The 6,761-nt window shown below is 43.4% G+C and overlaps 1 long non-coding RNA gene across 1 annotated transcript; it reads left to right on the top strand.

Moving 5' to 3' along the window:
• The first annotated feature begins 337 nt into the window (after nucleotides 1-337).
• On the top strand, nucleotides 338-2,236 carry LOC120678741. The gene is made up of 3 exons (XR_005676723.1): nucleotides 338-749; nucleotides 1,710-1,831; nucleotides 1,940-2,236. It is a non-coding gene; the product is annotated as an uncharacterized LOC120678741 (long non-coding RNA).
• Nucleotides 2,237-6,761: the final 4,525 nt, after the last annotated feature.

The following is a 6,761-nucleotide window of genomic DNA, read 5'->3' as shown; positions in this document are numbered from 1 at the left end:
CACCTACTCAATGTGCTCTTTTGTTCTTGCCCCCTCAATGTGTCAAAAGATCACGTCGGCTACCTCCAACTACTGGTGGAGCAGCAAGGTGGATCGTAGAGGGATGCACTGGAGGAACTGGACAGATATGTGCCTACCCAAGTGTCAAGGAGGAATGGGTTTTCGTGATATCAAACTGTTCAACTTAGCCATGTTAGGCAAGCAAGGCTGGAGGTTAATGGTTGCCCCTGATTCTTTATGTGCCCGGGTGCTCAAAGGCAAATACTTTCATAATTGTGACTTCATGTCAGCCAGGAAAAAGAAGAACGCCTCCCACACATGGCGTGCTATATTTCGCCCTGTTCACCGGTTCAGCGAAACCGTGTACCGGCCCGCACCCAACCCAGATGGACCCGCCGTTCCGGTCCCTAGCGTGGGTTGAAGCCGGACCGGTATGGACCCACATGAAGGAGGAGGTGGTCCACTGGTTTGCGGGTTCGACCCGTGAAAACCACGGAGGCCGCGGAAGCCAAACCCTACGCATCGAGGCTGCAGCGACGGGCGGCGACCGGCGGCCGGCGACCGTGACGAAGATGCCGCGCGACGGCCTCGCTCGAGGCCTCGAGGTGGAGGCTGCACTCGCGGCTGAGGCAGCGTGGGAACTAAAGGAGGTTGTTGCATCCATGGATGGGTCTCTGAATATGGATGCGGACTCGACGCTGGATCTCTCCATCGAGCTCGGCGGTGATGGATCGATCTCCGCTGACAAGGTTTGCCTTCCAGCCTTCTTATGTCAGATGGCTTCCTTTTTCTTCCATGTTTGCTCCTTGTTCCTGGATTGTCTTCTACGATGAACCCTAGCTCAGTTCGAGTCCAAGATTCAATCTATAGGAAGTCACTTTCCCTTTCTGCCGTTCATCTAGTAGCCGCTTTGCTGCGTTAGTTTGAGATGCGAAACTAGGTGGGCAGTGATGGGAAGGATGGATTGTGCCTTGCTGCGCCTTTTTTTTTGGCTTGCTTGGATGAACACCCCACTTGTGAAATTGTTGTGAGATTTTTCTCCTTCTTTGACGAACATTCACTTGTGCAAATTGTTTGGTTCAAGGAATTTGCGCACTGGAAACAGTCCGATTTGTGGAAATGTGTTTCAAAGTTCCTTGCTCTGTAGATTAAGTTGGTAGACCAGTCCAAAGGTTGGCGTGTTGAGCTGATACGTCCTGGTGATGAACAAACATAATTCGTATGTGATGTTGTGTGCTGTTCTGTCTTTTATTAAAACCCTTGAAACTATTGAATCTGCTGTTGTAAGTGGATATAGAGGGTTTCTTCTTTCTTGCTGGTGGGGGATGGATAACTCGTGAAAATGGCAGCTGATGAATATTAGTTGGAGCAGTGAAACAAATTTATCGGCAGGTAAAACAAAATTTATCTGGTTGTCTTCTGTGTTTCAGATCATCAATGTTTGTGATCCTTATCCCTTTGTAAGAACTTTGTTATTCCAAATATGTAAATAGTTAAATGGTCTATGTAACAATGATCGAAAGACCTAGAATTATATATATGTCGTTTTGCTTTTTTTATTTCTTTCTTTGAACATGTAAAATACAATACCTTAAGTTTTCTCTTGCAATTTATGGACTGCAAGATAAATATATATCACCTTTTGTTGTATGATCAACATTGATATAACATTCTAACTTTTTCTTATTACCTGCACGGCTTCAATATAGTCACATGGGGTGAAGAAAGAGACGCAAGCTCAGTTTATCGATTTTGCTCCTCTTGTTTCCCGATGGAAATATCAGCATTGCGGTATCCCCTAAAGGAGAACCTTGAAGCCACAGAGATTAAGGTATTATATTTTTTTTACTTCTCTAGATATGCTGTAAGATTTGTGAACATGATGCTCTGAAAAACATATAACTTGTAATGACTGTTCTTGGGGTGGGGGGATTGTCAGGAATGATGACACAATTTTTAGGCTGAAATTGAAGAGCACGTGGGGACCATCAACCCAAGCAAGCAGAGCTGAAGGACAACACAAGAATGTGCTTAGCCACTAGTCTTATCTGCATCTTTAATAGCTTCTGAAATCTCAACTTGTAACTGATTACATATAGTGTTATGGACTTATGGTCGAACCTTTTCGGTTAACATTGGTTCAGTTTTAGTCTATCAAGACAATTCTAAATCAGTATTTATGTTGTAGGGCACTGTCATTTTCTTTCATGTTGATAATTCAATTATTCATTATTCAGTTTGCTTTTTTTTTCACAAAACTGAAGCTGCAGCTTTAATTGCGAAGGGATCTCGGCTCTAAAGCATTCAAGTTTCAGATTTAGCTGCTAACTCAGTTTTGTATTAATTATGTTTACATTCATTTTTCAGGCACCAAGTGCATTAGTTTGGGTCTGTGCCTCTGTGGACTGTATGGTTCCATTTCCTTTTCATTTGATGGTAGAGGGCTTCTTTGTTTAAACATATGAACTGCATTTTCTCAAGTTTCCACTTGCACTTTAGCAACTTCAAGATAAATATCTATCACGTTTTTGGTATATTATCACCATTGATCCAAAAAAAATTTAGTGCCCGCATGGCTTAATTAGTTACAAAAGAGTCACATGGGGGTGAAGAAAGAGATATGAGTTCAGTTTGTCGCTAGACGGATCTCGCACAAACAGCACAGCACGCCAAGCACGGGTATTCAAGTTGTTAGTTAACTGCTACCCGTTGCAATCCATGAAACCAGTCAAACCAACCCAACCCAGCATATTAATTTAACCCAACAGCAACCCGTGCAAATCCAACCCACACCGGACCAATATATCTTCGTTGGGTTGGCCCGGTAACAAACCGGAACCCGGGGAAACCAGCCCATGAACAGGGCGAGCTATATTGGCAGGAAGGAAGGTTTTGCAATTGGGGTGCATCAGGCGGATTGGGGATGGTAATGATACAAATATTTGGAATGATCAATGGCTGCCAGGTGGTGTGGGGATGAAACCATTGTGCCGCAAGGGTGAAGCTATAGCGGAACAAGTCAGTGAGCTACTAAGCCCAGACAGTTTGTCGTGGAATGATGGAGCTCTTGAACAAAACCTAGTCCTGCTAGATGCTGAGGCAGCGAAGCGGATTCCTCTTGGGCGCTCAATGACTGATAGTTGGGCATGGTCGGGAGAGCGGCACAGGATGTACACCGTCAAGTCCGGCTACCATTTGCTTGCAGCTTCTGAAGCTCAGCAACGGGATTTTATGCAAAGGAGAGCGACACACTCGAACCATGTTGCTGATCCTAGATGGAAGCAACTATGGAAGTGTAAGGTTCCTCCAAAGGTATGAGTGTTTTGGTGGCGTATCCTCCATGATTACATACCGAGCAGGGCCAATCTCCACTGACGGCACATTGATCCTCTTGGCACTTGTGATACCTGTGGAGCGAGGGAGGAGACGACGTTTCATGCACTAGTGGAATGCACCTATGTGAGGTTATTCTGGGCCAAGCTATATGAGATCACCGGTGTAAAACTTCCAACACTGGTACCGGATACATGGGCATTAGCACTACTGGATAATAATTTCTGCGGAGAGAAAGAACAAATGATCATCTTGTGTGGGATGTGGTCCTTGTGGACTTGTGGTGTTCCAGGAATGATCGGAAGCACGGCAAAGCCCCGATTGATGCAGTGGCAGCGGTCAACTGGGCGCTTGATGTGTGTTACTATCTCATCCCGGTGCAGGGGAATGCAGTAGGTTCTACCACAGTCTCAGCACCTCAACATTGGCAGCGGCCTCCGGCAAACTCAGTGAAGATTAATACCGATGGAGCTTTTGTCAATGAGGAGAGCTCCGGGGCGATTGGTGCGGTGGCCAGGGATGATGAGGGGGAATTCTTGTTGGTTATGACTCGACGGCTTCCAGCTGTGGCTTCGGCTCTAGCAGCAGAAGCGGAAGCATTGCGGGCAGGGGTGCAGCTGATACATACAGTGACAAATGGGCCGGTGATTATGGAGACCGACTCCTTGGAGCTGCTGGGTTTATGGAACAATAGAGCAAGTCAGAGGTCTGAGTTTGCACTGATCTTTGATGACATCCAGGGTTTAGCTTCTTCCTTTTCTTCCTTTTGTGTAGTGCATGTTAAACGCACAGCCAATGTGGCTGCTCATGCTTGTGCTCAAGCTGCATACTCTATTCCGTTTGAGGTGTGGGCGAACACCCCTCCTAGCTTCCTCTTGCAGGTTTTGCAAGATGACTGTAATCATGTTAATGAATGAATGAAGAAGCTGGTGCATTGTAAGCAACAGCACCGCCTCAGCCCATTGGCTAGCGCAACGCGTCCCAAGGCGCTGGAAGTTGGGACGCGCTGCCTACGTTCTCGTTCGCCTGGGCACGCTGGTTTTGCGTTGTGGCGCCCATTTTTTTTTCGGCGTTCGTTTCCTGGGCGCGCTGGTTTGGCGTCGTGGCGCCCATTTTTTCGGCGTTTCAAGCTTACCCGCTTGTGGCTGCGCCATTTTTTTCGCTTGGTGCACGCGTGCGCTGACCGCCCCTTCTCACGCGTGAAGACCATTTAAACGCTTGGAGCGGAACCAGAACGACGAGAAGCAGCAGCACACTCGCTACAATGGCTGGGCTCGACTTGAATGCTCCACTAGAAGAAGAAGAAGCCGATGCATGGCTTGACCTCAACATTGCAGTAGTGCAACCTGGCATCGGTAAGTTTGCTTCCTTGCTTCTTTGCTTCTTTGCTTCCTCGCTTCCTTTTTCGATTGAGTATGTTTGATCTTTTTACAACCAGAACATGCTGTGGAGGCTCCAGTTGAAGATGACGATGACGACGCATCCTTGCTGGCGCTGGATGACGAGGCTGACGACAGCGTCTTCGAGGACGACGGCTTCATCTACGACGACGGCGTCCATGGAGGTGACAATGGTAATGCGTCCGTGGAGATATGGTTATGAAGCCCATCACAAGTATCACAAGAGATGTCATTAGAGAATTCATGATTAACCAAGTCTTGCCGGCTATTAGAGCCAAGTGGCCAAGAGAAGATGTGGGCAATCCTATTTACATTCAACAAGACAATGCACCTTCACATTTAAAGTTGGATGATCCATTGTTTTGTGAGAATGCAAAGCCAGATGGTTTTGATATTCGGCTCATTTCTCAACCGCCAAATTCTCCTGATTTCAACATTTTGGACTTGGGTTTTTTTCGAGCAATTCAAGCAATTCAATACCAAAAGAATGCAAAAACTATTCAAGAACTAGTTCCAGCCGTGCAATAGGTACTGTTCACACATGATTGATCAAATTATTCACATATCTATTATCTTATTATTTGGCCAAAAAACGAAGCCTCCACGTTTGCTCTCAAGGCCTAGAAATTCCAATGTTAATCGGAGAAAAATAGAAAAATAAAAATTACCCACCACTGCTATTATGATAAAATTAGCCTAAAATACCCTGTGCCTAATTAAAAATCACCCACCAATGCCATTATTAAAAATTAAATATATAATATTAATAAAAACTAAAGCTAACAATAATCAATCAAAATAAAAAATAAGAATAATTATATGCATAATATTATTAAAGCTCAACAAATCAAATTGTTATTATAGGTAGATTATATTTGAATTGTTTTAACCAATAATAAGACAAAATTTATGATAATGAACAGGGTGATGTATGGTAAAAAATAGTATAATTTTTAAGCAAGGATACAGCGACATACAAATTTTTGAATTTTCAATACTAGCCGCACAACGGAGCCTCCAGGTTCGCTCTCAAGGTCTAGAAATTCCCACGTTAATCAGAGAAAAATAAAAAAATAAAAAATACCCATCACTACCATTATAATAAAAATGAGCCTAAAATAGCCCTGTGACTAATTAAAAATCACCCACCAATGCCATTATAAAAAATTAAATATAAAATACTAATTAGCTATGTATCATTTACAAACATATACTATTAATAAAAACTTAAACTAACAACAATCAATCAAAATAAAACGAAAATAAGAATAATTATGTGCATAATATTATTAAAGCTCAACAAATCAAATTGTTATTACAGCTAGATCATATCTGAATTGCTTTAACCAACAATAAGACATAATTTACAATAATGAATATGGTGATGTATGGTAAAAAATAGTATAATTTTTAAGTAGGAATGCAACGATATGCGAATTTTTGAATTTTCAATACTAGCCGCGCAAATGCATGGGGTGTACGCCTAGTTTTTCGTCATTCCAACAACTAATTTCATCACTGATTTTTTTTGTAGGCATTCATGGAGTATTGTCCACGTAAAGCAAACCGCATCTTCGTGACACTACAAACTGTTTTAATCGAAGCAATGAAGAAGAAAGGCAACAACAACTTCAAGATCCCTCACATGAAAAAGGAGACATTAGAAAGACAAGGCCGCCTACCAACTTCTATACCGTGCCCACCATCCTTGCTAGATGAAGCTGAGACTACACTTGGTGCATTGTAGAGAGAAAAAGCTAGTTAGATATTGGAAGCTTTCTGTAATTTTTTTTACATGTTGCAGCATGAACACAATTAGATCGTTGGTGCTTGTTATCTTACCATTGCTGTGTCGTCATCCTTCCCGGCAGTGAGCTCACGTTGTTGCTTCTCGTCGAGCATCTTGAGAACTTGTGGATCAAATTTGACACTGTCGCCATGCATCACGACGTTATCCAGATCGGGAATGAACACCTTACAGTCGAACTCCTTGAAGCCGTAAAGCATGGCAAGGAGCATGTATTCCAT

The sequence above is a fragment of the Panicum virgatum genome, chromosome 6N (genome assembly GCF_016808335.1).
Source record: "Panicum virgatum strain AP13 chromosome 6N, P.virgatum_v5, whole genome shotgun sequence".
NCBI classification, from domain to species: Eukaryota; Viridiplantae; Streptophyta; class Magnoliopsida; order Poales; family Poaceae; genus Panicum; species Panicum virgatum.
The sequence above is the reverse complement of the archived record's forward strand: the minus strand, read 5'-3'. Positions and strand labels throughout refer to the sequence as shown.